Raw genomic sequence first — 26,445 nt, 5'->3', positions numbered from 1 at the left:
AGTGATTCATATACAAGCCTTGGCATTGAGGGAACTGAAATTCTATTATTGAGCGTACCCTTTGTAGACTAATTCATGGCTCTTTTCTCCTTGTCCACTTATAGACTCTTTAAAGCCAATGGCATTCTACGATTCTTTTAGGGTTATATTGTGTATGGGTGTGTGTATGTTTTTAATATTTCTTTCTTTTAAACTCTCAATAATGTATCAACAATCACTTACACCAATAGAAAATCAAAAAACAAACCACATTTTGATATGATAAGGGGTAACCCTCTAAGTTATATTAGGATGTGGAAAGGACAAAATTTAACACCATCTTAAGGGAAGAAAAGTACCTTTTCTAAGTAAAAAGAAAAATGTGAGCATAAACCATTTTAAATATAAAGATATAATTATGACAGGCACAAATCTAATGGATATGCTGTACAAAGCTATTGCTTGTCCTTCATTTTCAAAGAGAACCATGAAATTGGGGAGGTGATGCCATGACATACAAGTGAATTGTATTTAAGTGAGAGAGGGCTGTGCAAAGTCACCAGCCTCACTCTCTCCTCCAGAGTCATCTGGGTCCTGTTCTACAAAATAGCATTTTGTAAAGGAAGTCACTGATGCATGCCAATGTGGGGAATTAGTATCCCCAATATGAAGATTACTCTCATTTTTTCCTACAAAATACATTACAAAGCTTCATGCCTGGGTTTCAATGGACCATACTCAGTATAATCCACACACAGAGCTTTTTCTTATAGAACATAGAGAAGGAGGGAACCTGAACACTCATTTAAATCATAGAACCAGAGGCTCATAGACACCAGGAAGGTACTCCAAAGGTCATATTAAAGATGAGGAAACTGAGATCCAAGGTCATAACTACAAAAATAGGTGAAAATAAGAATAGAATCAAATCAAGGTCCTCTGACTCCAAATTCAGTGATTTTCCCTCATTTGGTAAATATGAGTCCTTACATTATCAAAATCATTTAACTAAAACATTGTGACAAATGATTTAATTTATTGAACTTTTCATTTGGGGAAAACAAAAAAAAACACCTGCTAGATTATCACTGTACTCCCTCTACATTATAACAAAATGAAAAGAGTTTATTTTCCTATCCATTTCATTCTTTTAATTAATAACATCTAAATTCCTATAGAATATTTTTTGGAATCTTAGTTTATGGTTTTTCATTTTAGCTATCACCAAAGTGGCTTTCTGGCAGAGTGGATAGAAGCCTGGCCTTGGAGTCAATAAAACCTTGTTTCAAGTACCAGCTCTAACACACATTGCATGTGGAATCACATGAACTCATTTAACTTGGCAAAGAGTCTACCAACTAGAAAAGACAAGTTGGTGAGGAATTGCTGGTTACATCAGTGGAAGCAGTTTACAGACTAGGAGAATCCCATGGAATAATGCCTTTATGCCTCCTCTTTCAGCCTTCCCCTTAAAAAAGTAACATTTTCACAAATTACACATATACATTTCATATGGGTGCCAGTATGACAATTTGGGATCCCAGATCTTATATTAGAATCTATGATATGATGAAAAAGAAAGAAAGAAAAGAAAAGAAGAAAGAAAGGAAGGAAGGAAGGAAGGAAGGAAGGAAGAAAGGAAGGAAGTAAGGAAGGAAGGAAGGAAGGAAGGAAGGAAGGAAGGAAGGAAGGAAGGAAGAAATGAAGAAACAAAGAAAGAAACAAAGAAATAAAACAGATGAAAACCTCCATGGAGTTGGATGGATTTTCTGTAGAGCATTTATGGAGGGAAATAGGAAAGAAACATACATACACAGAAGGAGACAATTTAGAAGGATTGGCATCCAAAACAAAGGAAAGAGTCGCCGTATTGAAAATGTCATAAATTCCATTTTGTGGGTCACAGAATCTCCCTGGGACTCAGTTTCTTCATTTGTAAAATGAAGAAGCTGAACTTGATAAGCTCTAATATCTCTTTCTAGTTTAAATATGTACAAAGAGTCATATTGAAGTAGGAAAAATAACTCTTTTTAGCAAAACTGATCAAATAAGACCAGGTACTAATTAACTGTTTACCAAAGACTGGCACTGCTGAAACTAGGGATAAGAAGAAAGGCAAAAAATACAGTCCCCACCCTTAAGGAATTATCATGGAGATGGTAGCTTTAGGTGAATGGATTGTAGAGGACCTGGAGGGGAAAAAGTTTAAGAAGACTGGAAAGGTAGGAAACAGCCAAGTTATGAAGAGCTGTGAATTCCAGAGGACTTTATAATTTGATCCTAAAGGTAATAGAAAGCCACTGAATTTTATTAAATACAGAGAAACTTATATTTTAGAAAAATTAGCTGAAAACAAATACTTGCTAGATGTTGTTCAAGTCTTTTTTTTCAGTCTTGTCTGACTCTTTGTGATCCCATTTGGGATTTCCTTGGCAGAGATACTGGAGTGATTTGCCATTTCCTTTTCTGGTTCATTTTATAGATGAGGAAACTTAGACAAGCAGACTTGCCCAGGGTCACACAGCTAGTAAGTGACTGAAGCCAGATTTGAACTCAGAAAAATGAGTGTTTCTGTCTCCAGACCCAGCATTCCATCCACTGTGCTTTCTATCTTTCCTATATATAACAATTTGTAATGAATATTATCCCACCAAAAACACTATGAAGGAGAAATATGAAGTCTTGGGTTCAGGTCTCACTTCTGATATTTCTTGTGTGATTCAAAATAATCATTTACCCTCAATGTCCCTAAGATTATACTTTACTGTAGAGTGTGCCCCACGCTAACAAATTAGAATATAATGGAATATATCAACATACTCCTGCCAACCAACCAACCAATGAACCAACCAACTAAAAATCTTTCTTGACTTATGAAATGGGTCAAAGAATTAAAAGTTTCTTTTTTTTTTTCTAAAACCAAGATATAAAACACTTAATTTCCCTGTTAACAGGCTAAAATCTGTTAGATACTGTTATTGCTTCATTTACATGTAAATGATTTCTGAACTTTAGCACTTAAAGTTTAAGTTGAAATTAATTTTGTAAGGACTGCTCCCCAAACTCCCAAATAGTCATTTTTTTTTTTATTTTTAGGTTTTTTTTTTTGAAATTCAGTTTCCAGGCATACTGAAAATAGTAACTTAAAATTGGTATAGCGGAACAAGCCAATGGTCCATTTAGTTGAATATCCTGCTTTTAAAAGTAGCCCTTGCCAAATGTTTCAGAGGAAGGCATAAAACCTCCACAATGGACCTAATTGTACAATACTGTACCATAGGGGGAAATTTTCCTCCAGTCCATCCGGTAAGTAGTTAATGCTCTGAAGCATGGGAATTGATAGCCCTTGTAATTTTTATTCTAGCCTGTTATAACCCTTTAAATGATTTTTACAGCATCTAAAACAGACATGAGAATACTCTCATCAGAAGGAAAGAATTCAAGATGGCAGCCAGGATGGACTCTCAAGGGCCTGATTTTCAGCAATAGTTTAGATGTCAATTTTGCTTTACAGAGGTTCTTTCCACCTCTATTTGTGGCACATGAAGCCTAAGGCCAAAAGAAACTGACATAATTAACATGGATGTGGTAATGTGGCCATTGAGAGGATTCCTGATCCGTTTCATTTGGGGAGAAGGAGAATTATGAGACAGAGACAGAGACAGAGACAAAGACAGAGACACAGAAACAGAAGCACAAGCCATGAATAAAAAGAGAGTAAGAAGACAGAGACACAGATATAGAAAGACAGAAGTAAAATAAAAAGAGAAAGAAAGAAGATGGGAAGAGGGAGAGTGCCAACAAATTTGTTCGGACCTGGGATTTCAGCAGTGAAAGGAATTCACAGTGGGGAAAGTCTCAGAAACTCTTTAGAAAGTATAGTCATTGACCATTGCTCAGGACACTACAAAGCTAAATGATGTTCCCAGAGGAGTCACACAGCCAATGTGGGTCAGAAATAATTTGAACTCAGGTTTCTACTGTGACTGGAAGAATGGTTAATGGTTCTCTACCTCTCTCTCTCTCTCTCTCTCTCTCTCTCTCTCTCTCTCTCACACACACACACACACACACACACACACACACACACACATACACACACACACACACACACATGCCCTCTTCCCCACAACTGATTTTCTTAGAGCTGGTTCCCTATGGCAATCTGGTGAAGCCCATGAACCCTTTCTCAGAAGAATGTTCTTAAATGTATAAAACAAAATACATAGTATTGAAATTCAATACATATTATGTAAAAACAATATATTGAAAGACAATACATTGCATGTAAATTATGTACACAGATGCATACATATACATATACATGTACACACATGTGTGTACACAGAGGTACGTATACCATACATATTATATATGTATATAAGTATGTGTGGATGTTGTGTTTGTCCTTCATTTTTTACATCCACGCTTATATGTATATACTGATGCTGAGTCTAAATGACTTGAAAACTGGCAGTTGAAAAGAAAACAAAATCAGATCGGACATACAAAGTTCTCAGATCAACTTGAGAAGGAAGTTTTGACAATCTTTTATCTCTCATTGCTTTCAACAGAAATGTAAATGACAAAGGTATTTGAAGTTTGACCTCTTTTCCTATGAATCTGAGCTCAGGAACAAAATAGGGGTTGGAGGTGATTCCCTTCTCTTCTGTGGTTGAATTCTTGCCTGTCAAATATGTCTGTCAGATTGCCTAAATTCCATAATGGTTAATAAAATTAGAATGAGAAGACCTTAAGTCTTCAGAACTTGGACATAAAGCATCCCCAGTGAAGACTATAGTCCAACTTCCCACTGTTTTTCTACAGTTTGTAGGATACTAGGGAGGCCAACAAATGTGGAATTATGATCAAGGTCAGGGGTTCTTAACCTATTTTATGTCATGGCCCCCTTTGGTACTTTGGTGAAGCCTATGGATCCCTTCTCAGAATATTGTTTTTAAATACATAAAATGAAATGTATACAATTACAAAGGAAATCAATTAAAATGAAAGACAATTATTATTAAATATACTATTTAAAATATTATTAAAATATTAATATATTTTAAAATAAAGTTCATAGACCTCTAAGTAAGAACTCCCATCCTAGTACTTGGGAAAATTATTAGACCTGCTCATATTTTAAGTTGTTATTACGATGTTGTTTTTAAATAAAATGACTTTCTCTTTTTTAACTCCAAATGACACATTCATCTTGATCCAGCATCAAGTCATATATTCCCAACTGCAAAGATATAAGCATATCTTTCAGATTCTGCAATCAATTAAAAAAAAACCTTTGACTTCAAAGATTGATAAACCCTGCCAAAACATCTATGTCACTGACTTATTGTTAATAACAAAAGAGCTAACTGTCAAATTGCCAAATAAAGATTTCCCAAATTGGAAATGTTTTAAGTATGGCCTGGGTGAAACAAAGGTCTCTCATATGAAGACCAGCCAAACTAAGTTAAGAGTCATATAATCTAAAGTTTTCCACTAACAACTCACTAAGAGCTGGTGGGAGGGGCCACATTGTCAATATCTTCTCTGACCCTGATGCCATCCCTTCTTCTGCCTAATAGTTCAAGGCTCCTATCTCCAATAGTGTTACAATAAATATCTGGTATAAATCAGATTGCCAAACTTTATGTGCTTCTGCAAACATGATCATTTTCCTTTTCTTTGTTACTTTCACCTACTATATTTGTTTTTTTGTTGTTATTAGTGGGTTAAAAATAATGTTTGGGAGTCTTAAAGATTCAGAAACTGGCTTCAGAAGCAAGAAAAGAGAAATATTGTGAGCAATATTCTTTTAGAAATTATACCAAGAAGGAAAAAATATATATATAGTCACAAAAAGAAGTGATATAAGTCATGAAGACTTTCTCTCCTCTCTTCTCCCTGCTTTCTTTACCAAGTTATTAAGATTTGGAGTTGTTTCAACCTACAGGTGAGCTAAAATTTAGAGTAATTTTGCCAAGTTCTCAATTTATGTGAATATCATGAATCATCTTCAGATTACTCTCATTTTAGCATTCACTAGACATCAATATTGCACCACACAACCCAAAGAGAATAACAGGGCTATTTAAGAGCAAGCTCAAACATCCCTTTCATATGTAAATCTATAAGCCATTGCTCTAAAGAGACATGTATTAAAGTGGATAGAGATACAAGTTTGAAGCCAAGAAAACCCAGATTCTAGTCCCATCCCTGACACATAACATCTCTATGCCCCTAGGGAAGCCACTTAATCTCATAGTTCTTTAATAATAAAGGCTAGAATTTCTATATTTAGACGGTCAAAGTGGTTTACACACATTGTGTCATTTGATCCCACACAAACCTTTGTGGTAAAGTCATTTTAAAGGCAACTCTATGTCTCCAAATTGGAAAGAAGGTGTGGTCCTGCTTTGGTTGAGGGAATTTCCTCACAGGAAATCTCTCTATTCTGAGGAAATTAGCAGCCCACCTGCTCCCTGTCCCTCAATACCAATGTGAGATGGACTCGAAGAAAAATGAGCCCAAAAATGGACTTTGAAATCCTTGGATTAATGGTTCCAAAAATCCCTATTCATTATAATCATTTTTGTTGGTCTGAAGTGGTCATTGTCTCATCCAGAATAATCGATCCTCCCCTCCATCTTGTTGTCCAACAAGTTAATAGAATTTAAATAGGCCCAGAGTTGCTTTGTTTATTCACTGGTCACCATGGGAACTTTCAAAAGGGAGCAAACTCCAAGTCCTGCCAGGATGGAAGGGAAGAGGATCTCACCCCAGAGAAGGAAATGGAAATCCCAAAGGTGACAGTGAACATTTGGAAGAACAGAAAGAAAAACAAAAAATAGAGCTAGAATTGTTAGGAAACACAAAGAACCCTGACTCTGCTTCTCTGGAGGCAGCCTATTCTTCCAAAAGAGCTTAAAAATGAATACATATACATTGTTTGTGGCCCTCTCTCATTGCAAAATTAAAAAAAATTTAAAAGAATGAAATTCTACCTTCACCATAATATGTTACTATCCTTTGTTTTAATACTATTGCTGTTTGTTCATTGTTATTTTCCTTTCTCTTCTTCCTGTTCTTTTTAAATAGCAACAGGAGTATAGGATCCATCCTTTTCCCGTAGTCCTCTTCAGACTTTTCAAGGCCATCTGAATGACCTACTGCGTCCCTTGGACCTTCCTTGACCATTCCACCTCCAAATGTCACATGTTGATTATTGTATGCCACTCACTACTTAGGGGCTTAATCATAAACTGCCTGATTTTCCTGTTTAGGAGTGTGTGTGTGTGTGTGTATGTGTGTGTGTATGTGTGTGTATTTATACATATTTATGCATATGTCTCCCAGCAGGGCTGGGGCAGCAGTGTGCCATATGTTCCAAAGTAGGGACTAGGAATCAAGGAGACACCGTTCAACTCTTCGTTCAAACGCTTATTTGTTATATGACCCCTGACAAGCCTAACCCCTCTCAGCCTTGGTTTCTTCTTATAAAAAGTGGGAATGATGACTATTATGTTGAGCCTCTGATCAGATAATATTTGTAAAGCATTTGGTGAACTTTAAGGGGCTATTAAAATGTCAACCACAAGTAGGCCCGGCCTTGAGGAGAGAGTGCTCAACTTGGAATCAGAAGATGCAGGTTCCGATTCCGTGTCAAACTCTTAGCTGTATGATCCTAGGCAAAGCACTGACCCTCACTGAGATTGGCTATCTGTCAAATGCGGATGATGATAGCTCCTGTCTGGTGGTTTTTGTAAGAAGTACACACCCACACACACACCCGCACCCACACACACCCACACCCACACCCACACACACACATCACATAGTGCTTTGCATACATTAAAGTGCTATATTCATATGCACTACTAGAAAAAAAAATTAACCTTAGAGGGCTATAGACATACAAGCTCTCTCTCTTTCTTTGTCTGGCTTTCTATCTCTGTCTCTATCTGTCTCCCTATTTCTGTTTCTGTAATTCTACCTCTGCCAGTCAGTCAATAATAAGCATTTATTAAGCACCTACTATGTGCCGAGTGGGCAGTTATATAGTAAATAGAGCCCCAGGCCAAGAATTTTAAGTTCAAATCTGGCCACTGCCACTTACTAGCTCGATGAACCTGGGCAACTCACTTAACCTTGTTTCCCTCATGAGCTGGAAATGGCAAACCACTCCAGTATCTTTGCTGAGAAAACCCCAAATGTGGTCATCAAGTGCCAGACACAACTGAAAAAATGACTAAACAATCACAATGTACCAGGAAGTGTGAGAGAAGCTTTCTGTTTCTCTCCCTTTGCCTTCCTCAGGTATCTATTTCCAATGAGGCTACAAGCCCTTCTAAGGTAAGGAACATTTCTCTCACTGGTCCATGTGCCTTATAGTCCCCAGCAATGGGCAGCCCTGCTGCACCATGAGACTGAGAGATGGAAAGTACCTTTGACATAATCTCATCCAATTTCTTTACTTCCTGGATGAGGAAAGTGAAGCCCAAGGAATATCTATGGCCTAAAGTTTCCCCAGGGACTAAGCAATAAAACCAGGACTTAAAACCAACTTCTTTAATTAAATATATTGTGATCTTTCCACAATATCATATTGCCTTTCCATCATGGTACATGATGACTCACTGGGAAATACTTGTTGAATCCCAAAAGACCTTTAGCAGATGTTTACAAAACTAAATTTTATTTAAGAAGTTGTCTGGTACCATACCGGGTAATCTGGTCTAGAATCTAGCATGGGCATTTCTAGTTCAACCCAATGTCTCACGCAGGTATTACCCAGCAAAAGAGAACATCAGGCCTATTGTCACATATTAATGAACTCATTTTTATTTCATTTTGAGGCTAAAACTAAGATTAGTTAAATCTCCAAAGCCCTGTAACACAAGTATAACACACACACCTCTAAATCATCCTTTCCCCCCACCCCCGCATTTGTCAACTAAACTGGCCTGGCTTTATGAGTAGCATATAATCCCCCCAAACAGATGCACACTTCCCTCAAGACACTGAATGGGGCCAGTTGGCCCACAGAAGCAGCCTCTGTGTGTGTGATTATTGGATATGGCAAATTGAGAGGAACAAGAAACAAGATTTCAAGCCATGGCAAACAATGCAAAGAAGAGAGGTCCAAGACTTCTGAGGAAATAGAAGCAATGGTGGGGAGGGAGGGAAGAGAAGGAGTGCAGCATTAAAGACACTCTTGAGTTACAATGCAAGGTGAGAAGAACATAGTTTTTAATTGGGGGTTTGGGGGAGGAAGATCTTGCCTTCGTAGACTTCAAGCTGGAGAAGATCTTAGAAACCATAAAATGACTTGCCCAACTTTACAGAACTAGTAGGTACACAAAGGAGGATTTGTACCCAGGTCTTCCTGTTTCCATGGTCAGCACTCTATCCACTACATCTTGTCACCTTTCTTTGGCTCTCCCAGAGGAAGCACGGAATCCTAAGCAAGCCTTTTAGACAAGCTCTGGGCAGATCAGGAAAAAGACAGAAAAAAATTATACTGATGACCATTTTGATGGTGCTTTAAAGCTCTCAATAGGTTTAGGGATCACTTTTGAGATTCTCAGCAGCCCCATGAGGTCAGTACCAAAGATAATATTATCTCTATTATATATATTGTATGGGCTAAAAAGTTGGATGTGGAGTCAGAAAGAATTGAATTGCCATCCTACCTAAGCTCTTGCTAGCTTTGTGATCAAGTCATTTAGCCCCCTGAGCCTGTTTTATGGGTGGCTGGCTGGGTGGTGGAGAAGGAGTAAGGGGGAGGGATAAGAGCATCTCCATAATGTGTTGTTGGGAGGATCAAAATAATATTTTCAAACCTTAAAATTTGCCTGGAAACTGAAGTTGATGAGAGCAGGTGCTGCCCCTCCCTCCACTTGGCCTTTGCTGTTCTAGCAGAGTGAGAGAGTGAGAGGTCATTTCTGGGGTTGGGTGTTGTGTCATGGAGCAAGAAGGAAGCAGACATATTAAATATGTGTTATGTGACGCTCACTGTGCTAAGCATCTCATTTAATCCTCACAATAACCCCTTTAGGTAAATATTATCCCCATTTTATAGCTGAAGAAACTGAGGCAGATAGAGCTTAAGTGACTTCTCCAGGGTCCACAGATAGCAGGTATCTTCCTGATCAGATCCTGTACTCTAGCCATTATGCTACCCAGCTGCCTCGTCACAGACCCATCACTGGATCAAGAAAGGTTTAGTCAGTGGATGAAGTACTATGTCATAGGGCAGAGGACCAAAATTCAAGTCTCAGATTTGCTCCTTACTACATACTTGTGTGACCCTGGGCAAATCACTGACCCTCTTGGGGGTCTCAATTTTCCTATCTGTTATATAAGGGGATTTGACTAGATGATCTTTTAACTGTAAATCTATGATATCTTAACATCACTGTGTGAAAATTTAAAACTTTGTGTATAAATGTGAGGTTTTGTTTTTTAATAGGGCAATTAGACAGTGCAATGGATAGAACTCTGGGCCTGGAGACAGGAAGACCTGAGTTCAAATCTGACCTCAGACACTTGCTTGCTGTGTGACTCTGGGCAAAGTCACTTAGTCCTGTTTGCTTTGGTTTTCTCATCTATAAAATGAGCTAGAGAAGGAAATAAACCACTCCAGGATCTTTGCCTAGAAAAACCCAAATGGGTTCAGGAAGAATTAGACATGACCAAAGTAACTGAAGGATAACAGTAACAACATTTTCTAACAATAATTAAGAGTGAAGATAAGGATGCAGTTTTTGAGGTGCTGTAGAGGTTGACAGAGCTCTGACTCCAAGATGTCCCTGACAGGTAAATAGTGCAAAGGTTATCCCCCACACCCCCACCCTTGTTTCAGAAGAAGAAATAGAATCAGTAAGTTGAAGGGACTTTCCACTGTCCTGTAGCTAATGAGAGCCGGGTTGGAATTCCAGTCTAGGTCTCCTGACTCAAGTCCAGATTTCTTTCCATTACAATATATTGGCTCAAAGTCCGTGGGTTGGGGCCAGGCCCGATCTCTGAAGATAAAAACATTCCAGATGACGGGGAGTCTGATCCTGGACCTTGGATTTGACCAAAGGACCCCTGGGATGTCAGCTTGGATCCAAGGCCTACCCTGAGAGTTCTATTTGGCTCAAGAGCCTGGAGGTTCAAGCTCACATCACTCTGACCAGGATAGATCTCTGGAAAGTAGTAAATATATTGCCCACCAAGGAACGCTGAGGATTAGCAGAAGCAGGGAAGCAGTAACAGGTCTCCTTAGGAAGGTCAGAATCTTCGTTGCTCTTCTGTTCCCCTTCAGCTTGGATCTTGATCTCTTCGAGCCAAAGCAGTCCCTTCTAATCATTGTCCGAATCAGGAGCTCTAGATACAGGAAAGAAGCTGTATAATTAGGGCCTAGGACACAGAGACACCCATATCACAGAGCTGAAAAGAGAGGACAAAAAGGCTCGACTATTTCGTTTGATTGGCGGTGACGTGACCAATGGGGACACTCTCTCCATAGGTCCATTCGTCCATGCCCTTCCTGTGCAGCAAGGTCTTGCTGTAAGTTCAGCACATGGGGTCCATTTGGCATGTGGGAACCCCAAAATGTAAAGGTACAGGGGGGTTTGCCTTCAAAGAATTCCACCACTCAAGCCTTCCTGTCAATGTAGTGAGTTTTATTATAATACCAGTATGGCTGGCAAGATTCCTAGTAAATCTGTGATTTTGATGAGGATGGGACTGATACTCATATACAAAAAAGGCTGTGAGGAGATCCGAATGGGATTAAGGAGTGGTAAGTAGCCTGGGGTGGGTCAGGTACAGGCAATGAAAGGAGTTAAGTGGTGGAGAGCCACAATGAAAGGGCAGTTAAAAGGAATGTTGAACATCTGGGTTGATTGGGATGAGCAGATGCCTCAGGCAAAACACCAGTGTGGGAAAGTTCTGGGTATGGGTTATATGTGGGAAAGTTCAGGGGCTTTTAGGGGTCCAGGTCCCATCTCCCCATCAATGCCATGGAACTCTCTCTAGATCTGGACAGTAAGTAGCTACTAATAGAGCATTTGAGAATCCCATTCCTCATTTCATTACCTGCCCATTTCATCTTCCAGATGTATCTTTTTCTTCTTCATGTAATTTTTCTAGCACAATTATTTCTTAAAATATAATTTAAATTTCTTCAATTATTAGAAAAAATTCCTACCCATTAAACCCACTAGATTGAGAAAAAGAGAGAAAACCAAAACCCTTGGAACATATATTCAGCCAAGCAAAAAAAACTCACACATTGGCCAGGGCCAAAATATATGCCTCATTCTGCAATTGGTGTACATGATATGTCCTTTTCCTATTCCGTTCCGAACCCAGATCTTCGTTTATCTGCAGTATGTCCCCAGTTTATGCAACAATACCACTCCCTGCCCTCCCCCTTAAACTACCTTGTATTCAATGACTTTGTATGTATTTATATATATTACCTGCATGGTTCATGAAATATTGCATTATACATGATTGAATAATCATAAGAACCCTACTTACATTATTCTTCTCTTTCTCATACTCATATATACTTACTAGCAATAGTTAGTGTTTTATTGTGTCATAAGATATGCAAATTACTTTGCAAATATTATCTCATTTGATCTTCACAACAGCCCTAAGATAGAAATGCTGTCATCATTTCTATTTTACAGATGAGGAAACTGAGTCTAAAGAAGGTTGTGACTTATTCAAAGTCACACAGCTAAAAAGAAGCTTTCCTTATAACAAGTTCAAGGCTGGGTCATCTAGCTGCCCTATCTGAATGGAAACTCATGGTATCCCATTCTTTGTGTGACTATCTCCAGGGTCAAGCACATCATATATATTTAATAAATATTTGATTGACTAATTGGACTGTCCATAAATCTACAATGTGCATTCCCAAAGATAGCCATTTTTCATCCCTTTGGATTTTCCCATGGGAATATTTTGATTAACCTCCTTTCTCTGTTTCTAGGTCTTAATTTTAGTTTAAAAAAGTGTTTCATGGCTTGGAGCAACTAGAACAATGCCACATGTCAGCACCACCCCAAAGTCCCTAATGACATTACCACTAATCTAAACATAAAATGAAATCCTGAGTGGTCACAGTCATTGGATATAGTGCATTTGTTTCTCCAAAATGTTTTCGTTTAAAGCTAATAGACCATTCCAGATGCAGCTGTTGTATAGAAATTTCCTCATAACTCTACCTTTCCTAAACACTAGCAAATATGTTCATTTTCTATGAGCTATATTGCTCACAGAGAGACATTGCCATTTTGTTATGTCACATGATCAATGTCACTGAGTAGCTGTGTTTCTGGTGATAACAAAAAGGACGAGCAGGAAGGAAAGAAAGAAAGCAGGGAAGAAGGAGGGAGGGAGCAAAGAGGGGGAAGGCAGGAAGGAAGGGAAGGGGGAAAAAGAAAGGGAGAGATTAAGGGAAGGAAGGAAAGAAGGAAAGAAGAAGGGGCAGAAGAAGGGAGGAAAGAAGGAAAGAAAGAAAGGATGGATGCATTTATTGAGTACCTCTCAGTTCAAGGCATTGTATTAAGCATGTTGTAATAATTATCTTATCTGGGCCTATGAAATAGGTCTTCTTATTATCTCTTTTTATACTTGAGGAAACTGAGATAGAAGCTAAGTGACTTGCCCAGGGTCACAGAACTAGTGAATGTCTGAGTAGATGTAAACTCATCTCTTCCTGATGCCAGGCCCAGCGCTTTACACACTATGCACCTGGGTATATAGTGATATACATATTGTTAGCCCTTCATTTTTGAAGAGGACCAAAGACATGGGTTATGTCTTGACTTACACACAAATTACATTTAAGTGAGACAGAGCTGCACAAAGTCATCAGCCTCACTCTCTCTTCCAGAGTCATCAAAGTCCAGTGACAGGAAAAAAGTCAAGATGCCTGGAGATGGCTCCAGGATACAGTAGAAGACCTTGGCCTCTTTGATGCCTGACCAAACTCTAAACACTCTACAATGCCTGCTTTAGCTGCCTATACACATGCAAATATATGTTTATATATACAATATATGCACACACAAATCAGAGCTTGTTTTGTTGATTGTCTAGGTTTAAGAGAAAGAAAATTTTAATAATACATATTCAACTTAGAAATATGCTGTAGTTTTTTTTCCTAGAAAGCTAGTTATTAAACACTAGCACATCTCAGTATTATGTGTATCTGTGCATGCACATGTGTGTGTTCATGCACACACACACACACACACACACACACACACACACACACACCATGACTTGTGATGTGAGGTAAAGCACAAAAGCACTTTCAAAAAAATTTAAAATGAGTTCCAAAAGTAAATGTGAAAGAAAAGGAAGAAAGAAAGAAATTAGCATTTATTAAGCACCTTCTATGTGCCAGGCGCTGTGCTAGTGCTTTTTAAATATCATATCATTTAATTCCATTGGGTCCCATCATGGCATGATGAATGTGGTACTGCCTCTGTAGGCAGGAAGGCTGCATGTTGGACTGTGCCTTCTCATACTTATTTGTGGGATTGGGGGAAGTTCTTGACTCTTTCAAAGACTTGTTTTCTTTATTTGTAAAGCAGGGATGATTATACACATTGTAGTTCCCACTCTGCTAAATAAATGTAAACTATAAATGGGACAGGAGTGGAACCTGTGATTTCATTAGTATGGGGAACCACCTAGGTGGACCCCATTGTACAACTTGATCTTGAAATTGCCCATATTTAAAAGACTAAGATGTTCAGTGGTAACATGACTTCCCCAGAGCCACACATCCAGTTGTGTCAGACATAGGACCAGAGTTCCAGGACTTGAAGGGATCTCAGAAAACAAAACAAAACAAACAAAAAACCACTACACTAAATCCAGCAAGTGGTCGTACAGCCATTACTTGAAAAGCACAAGGGAAGGGTCACCCAGTCCTCCTAAAATGACTTATTCCACTTTGGGGCAGGAAGGTTTTGCTCTCTTCAAGTCTACATTTGCCTATTTTCAACTTCTACCCATTGGTTTTGTGCTGCCATCAGAGACCAAACAGAAGAAATCTTCCTTCTTCTACATGATAGATACATTTGCAAGTATTTAAAGTCAACGATCATATCCACTCTCCCACTCCAGTTTACTCTTCTTTAATTAAAAGATTCCCAGTTCATTCAAATCATATTTAAATGGCCTGCACTTGAGGCCCTTCGTCATTAAGAGTGCCCTCCTCTGGATATTCTGTGAGCATACTTCCAGCCATAATAAATGACTGAGGGACTGGTATCATACGGTGATGAAGAGTCTTCTAGTTGGGTGGGGAGCTGGAAGGACTTTGACTTTTGCTCTCCCAGAATTAAGTGCACATACGAAAGGAATGATCAGTCTTTCTAGTGGCCCCTTTGGTGTCTCTTCCTTCCTGGTGGTGAATGAGGCAAAGTTGTTGTCACATGGGGTCAGGGTGATGGTGCAGAGGGCAGCTACTCTATCTTTAACCTGGTCACCATGTGTTCCTGAGCACATGCCACCTGTCTTTCTTTTGTGTTTATCCTTTCCTTATCTTAAGTAAATGAGTATTTAGAAAAGAGAGTGTCCCAGTGATAGGGAGATGTATTAAAGGTATCAGTCCCATTGATAAAAAGAATTAGAGTTTGCTGAAACAGTGCAGAGGGATGATGACAGAAAAAGCTCCTACAGATGGAAGGTAGAGATGGCCTCCCTCCCCAAGGAGAGTGGCAACTTCAAAGATTATGGTGTCTCATGACAGAGAGGAATTCTAGCTCTGGACTCCAGAAAGACATTGATCTTCAGAGCCCAGCAGAGAACTGAACTGGAGGGGAAGCTCAGTGGAACTCCAAAGAGGGAGAAAGGGACTTCAATACCAGGATTCCTAAGTAAACTGGTTTGTTCCCTTTGGCCACATGTTTTATTTACCTCTGTGCCTCACTACCATTGTGTTTTAAGTTCTCCCCAGGTATCTCATGTTCCAAAGAGAGAATGTACCTCTAAGTTGAAGGGTGAATAGGGGAGTGGGGGTGGGATGCTTTGGTGTACCAGGTGGAATGCTGGACTTAGTGTTAGAAATCTCTGAGTTCAAATATTGCCTTTGAAACAGTATTTGACCCTGGGCAAATCACTTGACTACTTAATGCCTCAGTTTCCTCATCTGTAAAATGAGGATAATAATAGTGCCTTTGCCCAGGTTTTTGTGAGGATCAAATGAGATAATATTCATAAATCATTTGTAACCCTTAAAGTGTTCCTCAAAGGCTAATTAATCATAATAACAATTTATAATAATATATCATATAATAATTCATACATTATATAATTTATTTATATAGTAATATGTCATTAACACATTAATATGTAACACAATTATATTTATTATACAATTATATTATAAATATATTAATCTAAGATGATATGATAATACATATTATATAATAATTTATAATAACATTATAAATTATTCTTGCTTTACTCTCTCACTAAATCCCTTTTCTAAAAGCTAATGGAACACAACTGATTCTAGTTACTAATAGGGAACCTACTGAAAGGGAGTGTTGTGAGTGTTAGTGTGAGAAACCCCCATCCCCTCAGGATTCAACATTAAATTGAGTAGTGTAGTGATATTCTGTCCTCTGGAGATCAAACCTGTCAGGGTGAATGCAAGTTGGGGGAGTGAACCCAGAAGAGATGTCGTGGCCAGAATGCATCAAATTAAATCAATGTATACTTGACAATTGATTTCACTGTAAAGATGGGCCTAAGAGAGGGTGGGGGGAAACATTGGAAAACATAGTTCGAGTGAGAATGAGGCTGGCAGCTGGTTCCATATTTATTTAACTCAAATACTTTGTTTCAGAAGGACATTAGGAGATGAAGACCTGATGAGCACCAAATGACATCATGCAAAGTGAAACATCTATCCCTTATTGGACACATTGCAATCTGCACCCACATTAGTGATGCTCCATTTTCATAGAAGTGCACATATTTATGTAAAGTTATGTCAAATAACCTTGGAGAAGGAATCCAAATACAAAAACAGCATTTGAAAGAGCAGAGAGAGTGTCTCCATTTAAGGCCTTCCCTTCAGGCATCAAAGCAGCTGATCTGCCTATTTTCAAAGTCTGTGTTCTCTGAGAGATGCATTGGTGTTTGTCCTAGCGCATGTGGACAGCATCACCCCTTTTAACCAGTGTAGATATGGGCATCTGGAAATTCTCAAGTCGCTGCTCTGTGATATTCATAAAGCTAGTCTTGTGGCAAAATTCAGCAAATGCCCATGTGGGCTTCCAGAAGTCAGATCTCTGGCATATAACACGGGGAGCAGGTACTCCATCAAACTGAAATAATTCAAGTCTGGCAGGCTCTGACTTTCAAAAGACAATCCAGGCTGAGAAAAAGCTTTTTTCCTGTTCATTTGAGGACCACAACAAGGCCTTTTCCTCATTTAACATATGGAGATAAACACAGTATGGTTTTCATGGTCTTCAGAGTATCAACAAACATTCAGAAATAATGGAAACAGACTAGGTTTCCTAATGAGTTTTGATGTTCCTCTCCCCCTGCCCAAGGAAGAAAAAAATTAATCCACCTTTTAAAAATCTTGTATTGTTACAACACTAAAGTAGTTAGTAGGGTGTAATTAAGAGAATACTTGCCTGCAAGTCAAGAAACCTATGTTCTTCTTATCTTTGCTATGCTACTAACTAGCCTCATGACCTTGGGTAAGTGACTTAACCTCTCTAACTAGCGGCTGGCCTCATACTTTGCATTAGAAGACTGTATATGGTATTTTAATCCAATGGTGTCAACCTCAGACAGAAATAGGGGCCACTAAACTATACATATGGATCCGTACCTGCTGCATATTGACTTAGAAAGCCATGTATTAACATTATCTATATTCTATTGCATTTTCATTTATTTTGTTAAATATTTTCCAATTACATCTTACTCTGGTTCAGGTCCCACTTTGGAGACTGACCTTATTTGACACTTTGGTTTAAGGAATTTAAAAGACTTTTTTTTAAGTTGAGCTTGCCAACCTAAATATAATAGTAATAGATACATTCTAGCTTGGTTAGGGTAGACATAGTTCTGTGCTTTGGAGCAATAAGCAATCCCTCTATTTGAAGGCTAGGTCAAAGATAATTGGTGATGCAGCCACAAAAGACCACATCTGAGGTCATCTATAAGAAGCATAATGAGAACATTTCCTTCCTTTTTGGACATGTCTCTTGAGACTCAGGTAGCCTTGCTTGTTGACCTCCTGGCAGGAGATGGAATGGGGATTTCTCTTCCTCAATCCCAGAAGCTGTGACATTTCTTGGCTTGAGCGAATGATTGGCTCAGAGTGAATGGAAAAAGCAATTGTTTCTGTTTCAGTCCGAAATCCTGAAGGTCTTCCACTCCCAGACTGATTTTGTTTTCATCCTTTGACCAGATAAAGAGATGATTCTCTGCCTCATTCCCTACCTAGCCTTAATCGTTGAATGGGTACTGCCTCAGTCAAACTGAGATCTGTTAAAGATCTTTGCTTAAAAAGGCCAAGGTCCCCCACTGCATCCTGGGCCATCTCCAGTCATCCTGATCTATATCTGGCCACTGGACCCAGATGGCTCTGGAGGAGAAAGTGAGGATGGTGACTTTGCACAGCCCTCCCTCACTTAAATCCAATTCACTTGCATGTCATGGTCATCTCCCTGATCTCAAGGTCCTCTTTGAGAATGAAGGACAAACAAAATGGCAGCAAATATTTGTTTTTGTGTATGGGAACCCAAAATGAGACCTCAAGTCCCTGGCTGTCTCTCGTGTGCTTCTTTCAAGTCACAATGATCTTTTGAACAGATCAGTTCTATACTTAGGAGCAAAAACATGAGTTCAGGAGGGCCCAAGTTCCAGGTGCAACTGCTGGTTGCCCCAGAAGAATTGTCTGGTAACTACAACATTTCTCTTAGACGATCACAAGAGCCTTTTCCACCTGAAAGGAAAAAGGTAGCCCAAGCCATCCCTGGGATGGCCAGAAGATGTGTCCTGTGGACCTGGAGCTCTTCATGGACAGGGCAGAGTAAGGGAGGGGGAATTCTGTCTCCCAAATTGGCTTTTACTTGGGGGAAAACATAATAATAGTGAGGGTTTGCCATGTTAAATATTTGTCAGAGAGGTTTTAAGAGTTATTTGCATTTTAAGCATTGTTTTTATAATGAAGGAAATAAATAACTGCCCTAAATTTGCTATCTACTTTTTATCATGAGTATACTTTTCTAGAAAGGACCTCTTCTTCTCCTGCAGGGAATACATAAGCCATACCTAAACTTTTGAAAAGAGATTTTTTTAAATCATATTCGATCTCTTCTATTGAGAGTAAGGCAATCTCAGGATGAATTTCTATATTCTTTTGCTCATAGCTGAAGCCCTCATTGTGGGATGGGGTGGGGGGGGGCAGGCTGAAATTAGCAAAATGGTATATAGTAATCCCAACTGTCCCAGCAAACATCAGGGCATCACCAATGGGGGAAAAATAACATTTTAAACTTTGCAAAAGACTTCACAACAATAAACTAGAGACAACACACACACACACACACACACACACACAGAAAATTAGTGATGCCCTGGTCAACACTATGTTCTTCTGTAGCTCTGGTTTGTCTCTTCATTTCCTCAGGGATTTTCACAGAGCATCAGAGAAATAATATCATTGAGATAGAATGGTCATTAAAGAGGAATTTGGGTAAATATGAGAAAAATATACACACACTTCAGATCAAGTCTCTATTTATTCAAGACCTATATATGTATATGTGTGTATATATGTATATATTTATGTATGTGTGTGCATGCATGCATGTATGTGTATATGTATATACATATACATGTGTGTATATAGATGACTATATATACATATATACTCACACTTGGGATTGTCTATATATGTTGGAAACCAATACATTAGACTATGCACACAAGCATATGTACATCAAGTATATATGCAGACACACATACACATATATACATATATATGAAACCAATATATATTATACTATTTAGATGTGTATGCATGTGTGTATGCACACATATGTATACACATATACATACACACACATATATATGTATACACATATACACACACACACATATATGCACACACACATACCCTTGGTTCCAAGTCTGCAGACATTAGAAAAAAAGGGTATTAGATTGTACACACAGAAATATTTACATATATACCGACATATAGTATATACAGGTATTTTTTCTTATGAAGAAATTTACTTCATGAGCAAATGATGGGATATACATGGTTAGAGAGCAGCTTGACTGAGATACCATATAGGGATGTTTGTGGACAATATGGGTCGTTGTATGACATGTCATTAAAAAATTGATGTGATCATGGGCAGCATTAAGAGAGGCAAAATTTTTAGAAATAAGTAGTTGGTACTCTGCCCTGGTCAGATGACAGATGCCATCTGAGATATTTTATATATTTCTCTGTACCATATTTTAGGGAGGAAAAGGCTAAGCTGACAAACTTCCACATGTGCCAAGAATATCTGCACATGCTCTGAAAACTGAAACCAGGCAGGAAAAATCTGTGCCTGATTCAAAGACTGGCCCACTTCAGTCCTCCTCTGATCAGTCCCCTATTACATATCCCTTTTTCATAGTTTCCCCAGACAATGACAGATAAGTTGAGATTATCTTCATGGTATAAACCATGAACACCAAATGTTCTGTGAAATGATGCATTTTTATTGGTTTAGGCATATGATAAGAATATTGTCTTTATTTATCTTTGCAAGGATGACCTGGGTTTCATCCTCAAACTTAACCAAGATGTGTTTTTGTTTGTTTCTTTTATTTATTGAGGGAATATCAAGCTTGATTGGATTCAGTTATTTACAGTACTGTGGCCATTTATTTCTCATTAGATGAGTAGTTTATAATTCAAGTATCAGCGGTTAAATTGAGGAAGTAGGTACGGATTTAGTCTTGAAACTACCAACTTAGATTCCATAAAAAAAAAAAAAAAAAAACAGGCACAGATAGGAAAGGAGAAAAATAATTTCTAAGCTCCTAACTGGGTGATGAAACAGTATCTAAATAATTTATCATGGTTTAAAAATAGAAAAGTAGATAACTCTGTGGAACAGATAATATAAGCAATCAAACGTTGGCCTGGTGATCAATAAATCCAGGGGTTTACATTCCTTGGAAAATCTCCATATTCAGCCAAAAAAAATTTGTGGGTAAAGCTAATCAAGACGTAGATGGAATCCCAAAATATAAAGCAGATGATTTTGATTGCATGAAATTGAAAAGTTTTTGCATGAAAAAAATATTGCAGCTAGGAAAAGAAATTGTCAATGGAAGGAAGGATGCTTAATGGGGGGTCTTTACATATTTTGTTTTATCTTCCAAAATGTCCAGATATCCAAAATTGATAAAGAATTCAGATAAATATATGAGCATGTGCTATTCCCCAGTAAATAGGTAGTCAGTGGAAAGAAACTTCTCAAAAGAGCAATTGCAAAGAGGCTAACTGGTACAGTGGATAAAGCTTGGGTCCTTGAGTAAGGAAGACCTGAATTCAAATCCAGTCTTAAACACTTAGTACTAACTGTATGAATCTGAACATGACGCTTAAGCTCTCTGTGTCTGTTTCCTTATCTGCACAATGTGGGTAATAATAGCACCTACCTCACAGAGGTATTGCAAGGATCCAATGAGTTAACAAATATAAAGCACTTTGTAAACTTAAAGCATTATGCAAATATTATCTATCATTATTATTAGTGAGTACTAGTTAGTAATAATAGCTCCAAATCACTAAAAATTAGAAATATGTAAGTTAAAATAACTACATATCAAAAGTTGGAAAAAATAACAAAAGAATGAAATAAACAATATGGGAGGGTCTTGCATAAAGATGTGCACACTAATACATTGTTGGTGGAGTGGTGAATTGATTCAATCATTTTTCAAAAGGGTTAATAAGATTACTGCTTTTTGTAGTTAAGTAACAATCAATATTCAAATGTCATTTTGTACTTCTATAAAAACCATTTCCTATGGCAGTTATACCCCTTGAAGCCTTTGTTTGTGTCAGACTCTTAATGCCTACCTGCAGTGTTAAAGTAGTAAGTATTCATAAAAGCTATCTTTCTGCACATACTGTAAAATTTGTTTCCAAATTTGAAACAATTAATCAATTATGAAGTATATGCATTTGGTTCCCTGCATGGAATTTTAGATGAGTTTCTTTTATTACTTTAGTATCTCATGGAATAACACCTGGAATGGGCTAAGGGTTGATGTAATCAGCACAAAAGAAATCACCACTGGGAACAGGGAGACTACCTCATCATCCAGAGTGAACTTCCCTTCAATTAGTAGCTGACATAGGATCTTTCATGAGAGTGATTAACAGAGGAAAAGCATATATGTCCCTGTTTAATGCCTCACCAGACAGTAATTATAGGCGAAGTTTTGCACTGTTACTTATCCCTGTGATTGATTTAATAAAGAACCTTGTGTCATCTTAACATGTACAACAGAGACTCTTTGTTGGAATATAGTCTTGAAGGCTCTGTGTAACCCTCTTGAGACAATTTTTGTCAATAATCTGCACAGTAGAAACTTGTATTCTTGGGGAAAAATATGTATTGTACATATGATGACATGCAGTTAGTTGACACTGCTATTGAGATAAAGCATAGAGTACATGTATTTATAACGGACTATACTAAGAAATTGGGTCCATGATTGAACTGGAATAGGAAACTGGGCTGGATTAAAGGGATGATCCTGTATGACAACTCCAGATATGAGCCCAGGAGGCAAGTCCCGTCCTTCTCATTGTAGCTCCATCCAGAATTTTGGGCAGAGGCAGGTGAAGCATGGGTAAAGAAATAGAGTGAAGGCCAGTTACAAAATGGAGTTGTTTTGGTGGGAGAATTGTCAGAACCTATCAGATTGTATATCATTAACACTGATTCCATCTTGTACCGCCATATGTATTATCCTCAGTCTTTTTTGTTGTTGTTGTTGTTGTATTTGCAAACCATTCGTGGGAAAAATAGATGGCTTTAGCCAAATATTATTTTATAAAATACAGGTGGTTGCAATTAATGAGCATTCTCCCAATTCTGGAAAGAAAAGTCCTTGAAACACAGTTGGCCCCTCCTATTTGGAAAATATTGATGCAAGGAGTTTTCTCACAATTATATATCTAAAGCAAGCCATGTCTTATCTGAAAGCTGGCCCCATACTGGTCAATCAATTACTGTTCCCTCATTCCTTTGATTGAAGACAGACATTTGGTGGAGGGAGTAAGATACTTCTTTTTCTGATTTTGGTGAATTGCTCCTGTTGCTACCTCCCTCCCAACTTGGAAAGTCCCTTACCTTTCCTCCAATTAGAAATCAGATTATATAATTCTGTAACCTGGTTTATATCCTGTTGATTGTCTGCTTTTAGTGCATAAAAATCTGTATTCAGGCTCCAATGCTGAGTTAAGGAAGCCTCATCCCAATATATTCTTCAGCTGGCATACGTTGTTTAATAAATTGATATACCCAGAAGGTTTTGTTTCTTCAGTTATTTGAGATTTCACCCATCACACAGGCCCAGAAGAGCATCCTAGCCCATAACTGAAGCAAACAACAGGGACTGGGTCTTGACCACCTCAGAAGCAAAGTTGCTCCTTCCAGAAACATCATCTTCACATTGGTGTCCCAGACCAAAATTCCTAAAGAAAACAGGAGCAAGACCATTCCAGCTTCCCAATTCTAGAAGAAGAACTGAGAGTTCAGCTTGATTACTTATGGAACTCTACTGTTACCCTAGATCCTACATTGAGGAAGAGGACTGACAATAATTCCAGCAGTTGCAAAGGCAAGGGAAGAAATAATAAGAACGGGGAAGTTAATCACCTAACCATGATATAATGATCGAAAATAAGAGCAAATAGGAGAGAATTCTTAATACCATGAAGACATGTTATAGACTAAGAGGAATCCAAAACAAAATTGCAAGGAAAAAACACTATTCCACAGAAATTATAAGTAAAAGCCAGAAAAATAAGAAAAAAAAACAATGAATTATTTGCAAAGACTTTAAGAAGAAATGAAGGAAGTGTTAGAAACAGAGAGAAACAATGAAATTAGAACTTAGAGTAGAAAGAGATAAAAATCCTGGAAGGACAAAAAAATGCCCAAGATGAGAAGCTGTATAACCTTAGTGTCCTTGTGGACAGCCTGAAAAAATAAAATGGAACAAAACCCTTGAGATATCTACTATCAACAGAAAATCCCTATAAAATAAGGAGAGATAATCATTTGTTGGAGTCCCTGAAATACATGATATGGCATACATTTTTCATAAAAGAAAGCTGCTTACAGCTACTGGAACCATCAGCCAAAGTAAAAATAGTTACAATGCAACAATCCAACCCCAAAATGTGATTGCTAAATTCCAGGGTATATTAGGAAGGCAGAATTTATGATTTCAAAGAGAATCTCATATGTGCCTAAAAGGTCCGGAACCGCAGGATATAAGGAATTCTCTAGGCAGAAGGCAGGAGAACTAAAGCATGTATTTACACTCCACAGTAACAATCCCACAAACCAGCATCCCCATTTTGATATTTTCATCAAAAGCTTCCAGGCCCAATAAGTCCGCCTCACAAGAGTAACTAGGAGGCCACAGAGAAGCGAGATGGTATAAGGCAAAATTGTATACATGCTTCCCCTCTACAGTAAGAAGATTACCCACTAGCCTCTAGTCAGCTCTGCTACCGGCAGCTCAGCTTCGGCTGTAGGCGTCTCTGGCTCCAACCGGAAAAGGAAAGGAGGAATCTTCAAGCTGTCCTCTCCCCTCTTATAGAGTTTTTGACATCATCAAGCGCCGCCTGAATGACCAGGGCCGATTGGTTCTTGACTTGGCCCCTCCCCCAGCGTACACCATGTTAACACACCTCCCCTCAGCCAGTGCCACGACTCATCACACAGGAAGCTCTGGTCCTGCCCCGGAAGAGCAAGCCCCAGCGTCCAGGGAAGCTCAACGAGGCAAGCTGAGTCATTCAAAGAAAACAAAGTTCATTCTGGCTACACAGGGTTGCCAGGTCAAAGAAAAACTACTACATTCAGTCAGAAAGAAAGAAAGTACTGAGCAACCACATAAGATTATGTAAAAGTAACATAATGGAAAGGAAAGATTAGAATATGAATATTCTAAAAAGCCAGAGAGATATACCTCCAACAAATAATCATTTATTACACAAAACTTAAAATATTACTTTTTTCAGACCAGTCATGATTTCACTGGTACCAAGATCTTCTAGTGGGGGAATTTCTCTAGTAATGAAGATAGCATTGCACATGTTATGCCATTTAAAATAGAGTTCTTGGAACAGAACCCCAAAGCCGATATGTGTAAGCCACTGAATGTGAATGCAATTCTTCCTGATTCTAAGTTTAGCTTTCGAGCCACTATGTGACGTTGTTGTCCGTGGGTCACATATAATCCACCATGGTACAGTGGAAAGATAGCAATTCCAAAGTGAAAAGATCTGGGTTTGAAGCTCTTTCTCACATTCATTACTTCTATGACATTGGGAAAGTCACTAATTCCCTTAGGCCTCAATTTTCTTATATGTTAAATCAGGGAGTTGCACCAGATAGCATTTGAGGTCGATTAAAGACCTATAACTTTGATCCTATGTGCTAAACCAGGGGTCAGCAAACTCTAGTTCAAGGGCCAAATCTGGCCCACTGCCTATTTTTTATGGCTGTTTCAACAATTCGGCTAGCAGATTCTGTGGAGGTGTAAGATCCACCCACAGCCAGCACCCAGAAAGATGCCAACAGCACAGGTTCTTTTGATCTGCTTTAATAAGGAAAGCAAGGTTAAAGGGGTTGACAAGTTTATTTTAATCCAGCATACAGACAGCATTCACTTAGTTCAGGGGAAAAAGCCAGCACCCTGAACTTCAGAATAAAATACAAACAAATTACAAATATCAACAGACAGACCCAATACAATTCATAGTCACCAACATCTAGGTTCAGCCCGGGAGCTCAGAACAAGGGCTGGCCCAGAGCCACGCACCACCACTGCTGCAGCAAAGAGCTCCAAGGAACAAACAGCCAACACCTGTTTTTTATATCTTTTTCAGCCTCAGGGGTGAATCACACATGCGACTCACCCACGTAACCTAGAATCGTCACAAAGAGGTGGACTTAAACTCACATGGTCTAAAAGCCTCTGCTCTCCCAGATGTGTAAACTAGGTCCTCCTTGGAGTTAGCCCCACCTTGGGCCCCACCTTAGTTGCCAATCCACACCCACTAAGGTTTTACACCTAATAGGGTTTTGGGCCTGGGGCTTAGCACCTAGTGAGGCTCAATGAATTACTCAAAGGGAATAAAAGCCAAACTGTTCAAGGGCA

The sequence above is a fragment of the Trichosurus vulpecula genome, chromosome 6 (assembly GCF_011100635.1).
Source record: "Trichosurus vulpecula isolate mTriVul1 chromosome 6, mTriVul1.pri, whole genome shotgun sequence".
Taxonomy (NCBI): Eukaryota; Metazoa; Chordata; class Mammalia; order Diprotodontia; family Phalangeridae; genus Trichosurus; species Trichosurus vulpecula.
The sequence above is the reverse complement of the archived record's forward strand: the minus strand, read 5'-3'. Positions refer to the sequence as shown.